Genomic DNA, 12,986 nt, shown 5'->3' with positions numbered 1-12,986 from the left:
TCTTTGGCTAAATACACCTGTCCATTGAGTTATTTCCACCCAGGGCTAACATAAAATTATTCACAAAGTAACGGTTTTTATATGTGGATAATATCTGCCACCCATAATTTAATGTGTTCAAATAACTTAGAATGTTCTATGATACCTAGGCTCTAAGCTAGTGTATATGTAAAGTTACTGTAACAAAAAGTATAAAGGAATCCTATGAACAAATAACAAATTAACTTACTATTATACAACATCATAAGCAACAGTTCAAATTTCCTTAAAGGGAATGATTTTGCTCTAGTCTTTCAATCCTTTTAAAGACTGCCTGCAATACCATTAATCAGAAGTGTATTTCCTCTTTCTGCTAAGATACTGTGCAATTCTCATTCTGTTCCTCAAAATAGGTATTTCTGATGCCTGACAAGAAGCAACCATAACTTCTCAATGTACAACTGCTTGAAAGTAAAATTTCAATTTAACCCTCTAACCTGCAGGCATTTTGGCAAAGAACCAAACAAAATTCTTTGAAAAGCCCTCTGACTTTCTTGGCATACTCATTCCCCTTTTACAAGGAACAAGGATTTAGAAAACTTGGTGGCAGGCAGGAATAAAGGATATTTTTAAATCACTTTAAATAAATCAAGAATATATCCTGATCATATGATTCTATCCTATGATAAAATTAGCAGTTTGACACAGGGTCCCGGCACAAAATGGGTTTTCAATCCAGCTGTGAAGGCTATGGAGAGGTTCCTGGGTCCCCAGCCCACATCTCTCTACTTTCCGTCTCTCTATCCTCAGTGTGGTAGCTCTGAGTCCCCACCTAAATTCAGTCTTTAGAAAACAAAAATCATTATTTAAAAAATCTTTTCACTTTTCAAATATGGTGTCCTGGAAATAATGAAAACCAAATTGAACAAAAGTTAAAATGTCCAAGTAAACGATGAATTTGAACTTAAAACGATGGGCTCAGGATAAATTGTATGGTACATGAATTTTATCTCAATTAAAACAAAATAAAAATGATGGGATCAGATTAATCCTGAAGTCATCAAATACTTCCATTCATTTTTTTTTAACTTGTTTATCCACATATTTTTTTTCTTTTTCTTTATTAGTTTCAGGTGTACAAAGCAACATCATAGTTAGACATTTACACCTCTCACGAAGTGATAACCCCAACTCCCTCAAGCTACCCCCGTCTGACATGTTATATAACTGTTACAATACCACAGACTCCCTTCCTTATGCTATACTCCACCTTCTGTGACTATATATATATATATATATAATTTTCAAACCAACCAGACTGTGCTGCCAGCTGGCTGCCATGCTCGGGGCTGAGTCTGTACTGTGGGGAAGCAGGGTGTCTAGGCCATCACCCCCGCATGGGGGTTGACAGGACAAGTCCAGGTGAAACAATAAGGAAGCAGGGCTCTCCAAAAAGCGAAGTGATGGGATGGCACCTGAGCACTGCAGGAGGAGCAGAGGAGAGACAGACCCAGGTCCAGCTGGCAGCAGCGGTTAGGCTCAGAGGTCACCACCAGGAGATAAGGAGAAAGGATGGCGGGATGCTCGCACTCAGGCTTCCTATTCTATCACTCAGAAACATACCCTATCGCCCAGAAAACGCCATCGAGCTGACCATTCTGGTTCTCTGCATCATCACTAAAAGGAGGCCCTGAGGAGGTGGCTTTGGAATGAGAATACAGAAGTAGATAATCTAAAATCCCTCCCCTTGTTAAAAAACCATGCTATTTTGTAAAATGCTTAAGGTTAGCATAAGCGCTGAGCTTCAGACTCCAGCAGCTGTTCTCATCAATGCCTAGATTTTTAACCTTGGGCAAGTTACTGACACCTCTGTGTGGCACACTTTTAGCATCTTTGAGACAGATACAAAAAGCAAATCTACAGCTCCGAAGGTTATTATGAGGATTAAATGAAATTGCATAGATAAAGCACTGAGCTCCATGCTTGATAATTAAAGCTGAATATAATTAACAGCAACTTACTATGGGCCAGGCACAGTTCTCAGAGTTTTGCATATATCAACTCATTTAATCCTTACAACCACCCTAGGTATAATTATTATCCCCATTTCACAGATGAGAAGACAAGCAGAGAAGTTAAATAATTTGCCTGAAGTTACATAGCTAGTAAGTGCAGTATTATTAGTACTATTGTTACTACTACTATTATTAGTATTGAACGCACTTACGATCATTTATGCAATGCATATTTAAAATAGGAACATTTGCCAGGAATTTTCTTTTGCATTGCCTCTAAATGTTGCAAACTGTTCTAAATGAATCCTGAAACTAGCCAAAATAAAAATCTCTGCTGTCTCCTTAACTCCTTTTCAGAGTAAATGCAGACTTTGACCATCTAGTTCTCTCCTACCTGAGGTAGGTAGAGGGTAGCTCTACAGAGGTCAGGACAAAGGAGACCCAGGAGGGCTCGGGGTATGTGAGAGTGTGATGTCAGGCAGGAGGTGGAATTAGGAGGCAACTCCTCTCCTACAGGGTTTGGTCGCTGCTCCCTAGTTGCCCTCAAAGGGGAAATGCAATCCTCCTGGGACTGAAGGCAGCTGCATCCTCAAGTTAAACCCCAGCGTTCCTGGGGCTGAGCTCTGAGTCTGCACCACTGGGGGTCCAGTGAGGAAGGCAAGGGGCAAAGGGCATGGCACAAGGGCCCAGGCACCTTGTTTCAGTACCTCACTCTGCCCACTAGTGGAGTCTCTTACCTGTCGACACTCCTATGACTTAAATAACCTTCGGGGTGATCATTTACCTGAAAACTATTTTGACTACAGGTTCCTGTGAGTATGTATTTGATTGACTTTAAGGAAAACGATTCTGGGAGGATAAAAATCTCCAAAGATGTTTTTATAGTAGGATTTTTTGTTTAAGTAAAAATCTACATACTACACTCATTCCCCCTTTTCCAAAAAAAACCGAAAACAACAAGAAGCTAACATAAGCCAAACAGACAAGTTCATAAGTAACTTACACAGTCTACTTTTTCAGCTCATTTGGCATAATGGACATTAATTGGCTCTTAATTGCCACTCTTCTAGGTGAGTAATTCCAATACGAGTGTTGGCAAAATCAGGGCAAGTAATCTTATTAGGAGATGTAGGGGCAGGAGACAACGAAAAAAGCAATAAATAATACGAATATTTTAAAAATTAATTACAAGTTTTTGGTTAAAAGGTGTTATATAATTTATATAATTCATATAACCCCTTTTAAGGTAAAAACTAAATTAATAATCACTTCCTTCCGTCGATAATAACTTTCCTGCCTTCTGAGGGTTTCACTGAGATGCCCCATACCCTTGCCTGTACTGGGAAATCCCTGTGCCCTCCAAAAGAGGGAGATCTGTGGGGACCCTGTCTCATATGTACAATATACTGAAGAAAACACTTCCCATTTTTTTCTGTGTTGTGTATGCCGCCTCAGCTGTGAGAGCATTAAAAGCGAAACCCCAATGCAAACATCATCTCAGCTTTCTATATCCTACCTGACCATAAAATATTTTTAAATCTGCTCATTTACCATCTCTTTATTCAATAAAACACATTTTGAGAATTACAAAATGCAAACACAATAAAGGTTGAACTAGAATTGTTCCTGTTTTAATGAGCATGTGGACAATCTTTCAGAGTGGACGCCTTTCAAGAATACTCCCCTAAACTACCTAAGAAAAAAAGAAAATTTCAACTGACATACTAACCTAAAAATTACAAGGCATTCATGGAAAAATTTAATTGAAGGTATGGCCAACATTTTTAACAACACCAAAGTTGAGTAAGTAAAGTAGGTTTACATTCAAGATATAAAACTCTTCTAAAATCAGCCATTGATATTCCCAGCAGATAGATGGGTACTACCATCACCACTGTCAATAACGAAAATCTGTATTACCTATAACTTACTGTAGTACTTGTTTCCCAAAATTAATCTATGCTGCAGAGATTTCCTGATCTTAATAAATTTAAATTTCAAGAAATAGCTAAAGAAAGACAATATAATTAATCAATGGGAAGTGAAATGCTTTTTCACATTGGCTATCAGCATCACAGATGTGAAAAGACACAGTGATATCCTCATTTTACAAAAGCAGATAAAACAGCAGATAACAGTGTATACATTGCAGAGTTCTGTTATGCAACTGACAAGAACAGGTCCCAAATCAAGATGAAAGTTAAAAAGCAAATACACAAGACACTTTGAAAGCCAGTATCAGACACATCAAACATTCTTCCAAACATTCTTCCATACATTTCTATGGAAAAGGTATGACTCTCGAACACCTACTTGCAACTGACATATAAAAGCTAGAGGTTAGCAGTGACATAACCCACCCAACACTTCTGCAAAGCAGACAGCCTCCTTTATTGGCCTTTCCAGTTTAAAGCTTGATTCTGAACCAACACACCTGCCGAAAGTTTTGAGGGGAGCCCCCCCAAAAAAATCACTCTTATTTTCTTTGTAATAACCAAAACATTTGCTTTCCAAAGTTGAAGTAACTTTTGTTCCTAAGAAAACTATAATCTACTGCTTTTAAACTGTTTATGTTTCAAGAACAGTGTAATCTGTCAAAAAATTACAGTTAGGGGGATGCTTTCTATTTTCCTTTTCAACAATAAAAGATGCTTGTGGCCTTCTGTTGCAGAAGTCACCAAATTCCCAATAATTTACACCTTGAAGATCCATTACTCTGATAGCCTGCCTCAGAAATGAACCTGTCCACCACTCCAACCTTTTCTAGAGTCTTCAAAGTTGCCATAACGCAATACAAACTAATGAAACATTAAAATACAATTCCACATAAAGCCTGGGTCAGTAAGCGTTGTGAATGTCCCGCCTAACAACTAAAACTTGAACCTCATCACACTGAAATGACAACCTCATGCTGCATTCAAAACCCGGAACTACTCGCACTGACCGGCAATGAGGAAAAGAACAAGAAAACAAAAAAACAAAAAACCTATCGCTTCTAAGTCATAAAACCCCCAAATAAGAGTAAACTCATACTCCGATACCAAAGGCACTGCCAGCTCCACCGGGACTTAACGGTGGAAGTGAGATCTTTCCGATACAAACAGCGCCCAGAGAAGCATTAAGAATTACCCTCAATTCAGCTCACACGCGTTCTGCATTCAACATGTTAACAGCCATTGCGCTCACAATCCTTACATTTCAGGCTCGAATTCTGGTTACCAAAGTACATTTCTGGACTTAAGTAGTTGGCCTGAGCTTTTCTGTTCCCTTTGTCTTGTGATCTTCGGGGCAGTTTCTGCCCTTCGGAAGTGAGTGTTAGAGCTATGGTTTCCAGACAATTCCCCCACGATATTTTAGCTCGGGCTTGCACGCTCTCTTCCTCTCCCTAGCCGGCTCCATATTGCTGGGCAAGTGCCTCCAGTCTAGCCCTGCGATACAAAAAGCTGGATTTCCGGGCTGTTCCAAGACCCCATTAAACATGCCTTCAACAACCTGCCCAGGCCTGGCCGGCACTAAACGCAGAGTTACAGCCTCAGCGACCAGCCGCCCCGAGGCGCACTTCCCCCACCCCGGAAGAGGAGGGAGGCAAACTTCGGAGGGCGGGGGTTGGGGGTAAGCTCCGGGGACCACCGCTGCCCCGCCCGCCCAGGCTAGGGCCGAAGCAGCGACCCTGGTTGCAGCTGGAGGGCGCGGAGGAAAGCATCTTTCCGCTAACGCAAAAGCAACGGTCAGTACACTCTCCTCTGGTGAAGGGCCCCGGGACACTGCACCAAGGCGACAGTGGGGACCCTCAGAAGTGTGCGGTGACGGAGGGGTGGGGGGAAGCCCGAGATCGCCTGCAACTCCGGGGACGGATGCGCCCGGCGGCGTGCAGAACCAGCTCGGAGAGGACCGGGGAAACGGGAGCCAAGAAGTGGCCGGCAGCACGCAGGGCGCTAGCCGCCAGCGGGGCCCCCGGCTGCCCCGCGGGCGGGAGGTGCTAGCGGCGGGGAGGACTGGCGCCCAGCCGCTTTCCCCGGCCCGGCTCGGCTGTTGGTGACAGGAAGAGAGCGGCGATAGCCGCACGCGCACGCACTGCCTCCCCCTCCCGAGCTCACGCACCCGGTCCCGCGGCCGCCGCCTACCTTCCCCGGTCCGCCGGCTTCCTTCTTCTCCCGGTCTGGACTGCAGCGGCGGCCTCCTGCACGCACGGCTCCGATGCACCTCTGATTACCCGCCGTTCCCGATCCCAGCTCGCTGTCTCCAACCCGCTCGCCCGCCAGCCTCTCGCCGCAGCCACCTCTTCCTCCAACTCCGCTCCAGCTGCTCGCGACTCCTCTCCTGGCGCCTGCAGCTCCAGCGCCCGGAGCCGGCCCGGTCTTCGGTTCGGCCCCGCGCGCCCCGCCCCTGAGCTCACGCCAACCAGCGCCCGCGTCTCCGCCCCTCTCCGCTGGCGCCGCGCCCTCCGCCGCTGCCACTCTCATTGCCGGCCTCCCAGCCGGTGGCCAGGGGGGCGGAGCTCCGGCTCTGCGGACCCTTCCTGTCACCCCGCTCGCCTTCCGCTCCCGCCGCAGGGAAGCCCTGGGCGGTCCGGCCGCACGCTACCTCCGCTGTGGAGCGCTCTGGCTCCGCGCTCTGCGGGACGGCCAGGCTGCTGCCCGTTCCGCCCGCTGCCGAGCCGGCTGCTGGGCGTCTCCGCGACCAGAGGCGGCAGGGCTGGGGGAGGTCGAGGACAAGTTCAGACTTAGAGGCTGCGTCTCTAATCTGAGCCTCTTGAAACAAACCCCAGCCTCTTTCGAGCCCCCCGCGCCCGCGGCAGAGTGACTGGGGCGGGGAGGACTTGGATTCCAGGGCTCGCCAAAGCGGAGAGGCCCTGCAATTCCCGTCCTCGCCAGCACAGCCTCGGGAGTGGGCGGAAAAACCACGCCACCCCGCGTGACGCCTGGGGATGAAGGAGGGGTGAAAGGGTGAACCGAGGGACGGGCGCCCGCAGCCTTGCCACGAAATCCAAGAGCTTGGCACCGCCGCCACCGGGACCCAGGCGGTCCGCGAGAAGGGAAGAGAGTTTTGTGAAGGAGGGCGCACGCTGGCTGAGCCCTTCCAATCCTGAGATGATGCAGCAAACGTAGGTCGCGCAGGCAGACCGCGCGGCCCCTTGGTCGTTCGTTCTTGGGGGTCGGTGAAGGAACCTCACGTGAATTATATTGTCCAATAAATGTGTTAGTTTTCAAACGCAGATTCTTCAACTAATAATCATTACTTAAGTTGCCCAAGAAAAACCTGATGTTGGTTCAAACCTTCCACTGATGGGTAAGATGGAATGCCAGTATCTTGTGTTCTGCTCTTTTCCATTAAAATATGTAAGAAGTCGCTTCTTAGAAACCTCTTTCCCAGATTCCTCTTTCGGCAGTTTTGAGATCTGCCTGCTTGCCCTAAAATCCTTTTTATAGCTCTTTCCCAATTTCCTTGCAAGAATATTACTTTTTAAAAAAACTAAGCCCTTAGACTTCTGTCAAACTTTTGAATTTGGTGGTTTATTCCAGTGGGCGTTGAAAGGAGAGGAAAGAACATCCTGAAATTTATTGACTGTCCTTAGAAAATATAATCATTTTTAAAGGTGACTCACATTATAACGGAAATGTTCTACTTTAGGTTACTCAGGCCCTGGCGTTGCTATTATTGCAACCTGTCTCTTGAAGTGGAGATGCAGAAGCAGATAGCTACCTACCTGTTTAAGAATCCACTCTATCTAAAACTAAATATGAAGTTTACCAAACATCCTTCTTATATCCTTCCCACCCACTGTGTGAAATGAAGGGCCTCATATATTGTTTGTGTGAGCTTTGTAAGTAACATGAGCTGTCTCACCCTGTGGTAGAATTACTTTGATCTAATCCAATAAGCTGAGATGTAACTGCTGTGATGTTTACAGTATTTCCTTTAGGCTTGGGTCTGAAGAAACCTTACCAGCTGTCTCCTCCTTTTGTACATGATGAGTTCCTGGAAAAGGATTTAGGTACTGCTACAATGGGGTTCTCTTGCCCTCACACCTAAAAATAGCATCAAGTCCTTCATGGAACTTCCTTTTTTAGGTAGAATTCAGTAATTTACTTTCAGTATATGTTGTAATTAAAAACTTTTCCCATCATATTGGAACACATAGCATAAGTCCGAGGAGTGTCGTATGGAAGGACAACAGGGCTCTTTTCCCATAAGCTGAATAATTTCAGTGTTTGTTTCATCTGTGTGAAATTGGTACCTGCCCCCCATATCACTAATATTTGCATGTTTATTTTAATTTTCCATTGATTTCTATGAAATAGTAAAACAACAGTATTCAAACTTAAAAAAACACAAAAACAACCTATTTCTTTTAATAAAATCTTCTCTGGATTCCCAAAATAAGAATAAATAAGAAGCCATGTTGTGAGGCCAAGAGAACCACTAGGTCTTTGGACCAGTCACATCATTATCTCCTGGGAATTTGTTGGAAATACAAATTCTCAGTTCTTACTGAATCAGCAATGCTGGTGGGGGAGCCTACCAACCTGTTTAAATAAGCCTTCTCAGTGGTCTGATGCATGCTAAGGTTTGAGAACCATTGTTCTAGGCCTAGGGCATCTGGGAACACTGACTGAAAGCCACTGTAATAAAATGCTCAAATAAGCACACAGTTCAATTGAACAGCACAGTTCAATCAGTAACAGCCAAACTGTTACCTGGCAGGTGATGCTACCTCCAAGGAGCTCAAAATGTCAGAGGATGTACAATTTACCAAAGGGAGATTGTCATGTACAATTGGTAACAGTGAAGGTGTTTTAGAAGTCACACTCAAGGGAGTCAAGGCCTCTGGCACCTTGAAAGGCTTTCAGTAGCCACAGTAAACTGAGAACTGCCCTCTCCAAAGACGACCAGTAAGAAAGTCTCATTTGCCACCATCACTCCAGCCACTTCACTAATGTGGTGCTAGAATATGCTTCCATTAGAGTTGAAACCTAAGTATGTAGTTTAAGGTTCAAAAGACAAAACAAATACAAAAGCCTTAGAGCCTTACTTCTCAAAGAGAGGTCCACAGAGCTGCATCATTGGACCATTTAGGAGCTTGCTGGATATGCAAAATCCCAGGCCCCATCTATCCCAGACCTACTAAATCACTATCTTCATTTTAACAAGATCCCCAGGTAATTGATATGCAAGTTAAACTTTGAGATACTCTGTCTTAGACAGGGGTCCTCAATTGTGGCTATACATTTGGAAATGCCTTGGGAGCTTATAAAAATCCCACTGCCTGACCTGCACCCCAGATGGATTATATCAAAATCTCTGGGGGTGGGACACAGGTATCAGTAGCTTTCAAGATTCCTCACGATTCGAATGCAAAGCCATGTTTAAAACCACTGCCTTGGAGGAACCAGGTAGGAAAGGTGCCATCAGGAAAGTAAGCCGGGGAGAAACTAGAGCCCAAATGGCTGTTCTTACAGGAAGCAGCTGGTACTAGAGTGTAGCTGATTGTTGCCACACAGAGATGTGAGCCCAGATTTGCCAGACCTTTCCCTTTTCAAAGAGAAACTGAAAAATCCCAATTTTTATGGGCAATTTCCCAATTATTAAATGCTGGCAATTAATTAAACAGTTTTTGAAACCTGGGTTAGGACACTAGTGTGATGACCACAGTTTATGGTTTTACAATGTTGTACACCATAAAATTAAGTGGGCCTCAAAAAAAGTACAGCCGAGAAGAGAACTGGCATGTTGGAATGTCAAACTGTTGATCTAAGGACCCATGTATTTTGAATTTTCTGTTCTCTACAGCACCAAACATTGCAGCTATTCAATGACTGAGAGTTGATAATGGGTGATATACCAGCTCTACTAGCAATCCTGAGGGCAAAACATTACAGAATCTTGCCCAATATTTTTATTTTCACTCTCTTCCCTGATAGTTAAAATGTTTGGGGGGGGGGGTAAAAAAAATCAATCTTTGTATTACTTAGCTTAAAATATTCCACTTTTGTGAGCTAACCAACTTAAACGCATATTAAAAGAAACGTGAAAGGGGTGGCTGGATGGCTCAGTTGGTTAGAGCACATGCTCTTAACAACAAGGTTGCCGGTTCATTTCCCGCATGGGATGGTGGGCTGCGCCCCCTGCAACTAAAGATTGAAAACAGCGACTGGACTTGGAGCTGAGCTGCGCCCTCCACATGAAGGACAATGACTTGGAGCTGATGGGCCCTGGAAAAACACACTGTTTCCCAATACTCCACAATAAAAAAAATTTCATAAAAAGTGAAAAAAAAAATATTGGCTGGAATGCTTCTTAGCAGAGTGAGAATTCAGATGGCCAACATTACTATAATTCTCATTTTGTTGTTTCTGAGCTTATACAAGCTACTAAACATGTTCAAATATTGAGAGGCACCCTCCTGACTATCCTGGAACACATGTCTGACCATAATTACCTACCCTCAAAATTCTCTGGTCATAATCTATGTTCTGGGCATCCTTATCTCCTTTAGCTCTTCAGTCCTCATACTTTGTTTGGGAAGAAGTCTAAATAAATCAACCAGTATAAAATGGAAGTAAATTAGCCACCTTAGTGACAGCTTCAGTTAAATTTTACTTAGTATCTGCTCTCAAAATCCCCTGCAATAAAGAAGCTGGACTTAAGAAAAGTTACAATGCAATAATATATTATAATGCAATAATATGAGTTCATAAAATGTGAAACATAGAAACAAGTATGTGCCTAGTTAGTTTCTTGAATGCAAGGGGCACTTTTTATTTTGAACAACTCCAGTAGCTAATAGACTTCCTGGTACGTAGTGGGTGTTCTATAAGGGAGAAAGGTCTGGAGAGTTAAAGGAAATGCAACACAATATTATATATATTTATATATCTATTAAAGCAATAGAATGCCAAGTGCTGTTCAGATAGAACCTTTGAGGGTCTGAATAAGTTAGAGCCAGATTTGGGGACACACTAACAGTTTTACCCACACTACCAGGCATGGGGCAATTGGAAAGCCACGTGCAAGGAAAAAGGAAGCGGGATGCTCACATCCCACCATTTAAAAAATTGACAGGAAATGGGTCATAGATGTACATTTAAGAGCTGAAAAGAAAATCTTTCAAAGTAAACATAGGTTGGGGAAAGATTTCTGAAATATTAGCACACAAAAAGCATGAACTACAAAAGGAAAAATATCAGTAAATTGGACTTCAACAAAATTGAAAAGTTTTGCTCTTCATAAGAACTGTTACGGAAATAAAAAGAAAATATTTGCAAAATATATATCTAACAAAGGACTTGCATTTAGAATATACTAGGAATTCTCACAACATAATAATAGAAAAGCAAACAACACAGTTTTAAAAAATGGACAAAAGATTTGAACACTTTACTAAAGAAGATATATGGATGGCAAATAAATTCATATATAGAAAAGCTCAACATCTTTAGTTATTAGGGAGATGCAAATTAAAATACAGCGAGAAGTGACTTAAATAGATACTTATCTGCCATCATTCACAGCAGTATTACTAACACTAACCAAAAGTGTTCATCAACGGGTGAATCAACAAAATATGGTATATACGTACGTGGACCAGTATTTGGCCATGAAAAGGAATGGAGTTGTGAAACATGCTGCAACATGGATGAACTCTGAAAACTTTCAGAGTAAATGGTGGTGGAGACTTGAAGGACATTTCATCCTAGTTTTGGAACACCTTACTAAGTGTCCCAGGCACCCAATGTAGTACATCTCCCTGGTGAGCAGAATGTTTATATCCCACATCTCAGGAACTCTTACCCTGGTACTGTCTGATAAACATGGACTCTATGACAACTCTTTTTGCCAGCTCCATGAAGCTGCCTCATGTTGATTTAAAAGTTTTCATGAAGCTTACAGTACACTTATCTTTCAGCGTCCTGAGCTAACATCACTTTCCTGTCCTGTCTTAGAGACCAAAACTTAATCACCTTCTTTAGACTTGGGAAATACAAGAAATGCATCACCATTTACAGATTCTCTCTCTTAGACTGATTCAACATATGTCAATTATTATATTGATTTCTTTCTCAGAGGTTCACCTTTCCCCAAATTTCTGAAGCCACCTTACTTCAACAAAAGCAACCATAGACCGTAGGTCCATGAAGATGTATCATTTGAACTAAAGAGGCAATTCTGAAATATTCTTCCATTTAAAATTTGAAGATGAGCTTGCATTTGAAAAGTGACAAGAACTGTAAATACAACGAAAAGCAAGCTAATAAACTATATTTGTTGGTGATTCAACTAATTGGAAATTTAGACTATAGTTGATTATAATCATCACCCAAGCTTTGAGCACTGGCACAAATTGTTAGGGTGCTTTTACAGCTGTGTGGATAAAAGGATTTGCTTAAATATGCTCATGTTGGCACTGCCGGCATAAAAATTAAGGGCAAAGTCACACTGATAGATAATGAGCCCTTTATCAAGAAAACTGTGTTGGACAATCTCACTGCTCAGAAAGAATGTTTCAAAAGAAACCCCAGCCTTTGTTCCCACCACTGGAGGAGATCCAGCACTGTCAGTGCTTCTGACAGAACCTAGCCCTAAGTATTCAGCCAGCCTTGCAGAATAAAGGAAGCACATTACCCTCAACCTCCCCAATCTAACTCTTATCACGCAGCCTTTTCTGGGTCTTGCCAAGTTGTGTGAGCAAAGAGAACACTTTAGGTCAGGTGAGGTTGTATCCTGACAGTACCAATTTTTCTCAAATTAGCTGAACTCTTTTATTTTAACACTCAAAATCCTTGTTGGGTGGCTGTGTCACAATGTGAACAAGGATTTCCTTTCTTCAGTTATGAATAAAATGTGTTTTGAAGGAATGACTACTGATAATTCAGGATGTTTGGTAGGTTATTCATTTCTTTAACCACTAATATGTTTGAAAAGCATATCTTATGTTTGCTAAGAAGGGAGCCATGCTTATGATGGCTTTTGCATCTAATTTTAATGTGTAAA

The 12,986-nt window shown here is 42.8% G+C and overlaps 1 protein-coding gene across 2 annotated transcripts in view; it reads right to left on the bottom strand.

Annotated features, from left to right (window-relative positions):
• Positions 1 to 7,031, bottom strand: part of PIK3R1 (phosphoinositide-3-kinase regulatory subunit 1) — an 86,344-nt gene extending 79,313 nt beyond the window's left edge. The window contains exon 1 of one of the 2 annotated variants that reach the window (XM_033109897.1): positions 6,119 to 7,031. The gene's annotated coding sequence lies outside the window, so the exon portion shown is untranslated. Of the gene's footprint in view, positions 1 to 5,189; positions 5,321 to 6,118 lie in introns of those variants that run through there. The other variant, XM_033109898.1, reaches the window with a different exon arrangement.
• Positions 7,032 to 12,986: the final 5,955 nt, after the last annotated feature.

This window comes from Rhinolophus ferrumequinum, chromosome 7 (assembly GCF_004115265.2).
Source record: "Rhinolophus ferrumequinum isolate MPI-CBG mRhiFer1 chromosome 7, mRhiFer1_v1.p, whole genome shotgun sequence".
NCBI lineage: Eukaryota > Metazoa > Chordata > Mammalia > Chiroptera > Rhinolophidae > Rhinolophus > Rhinolophus ferrumequinum.
This window is presented reverse-complemented; position numbering and strand designations above follow the sequence as displayed.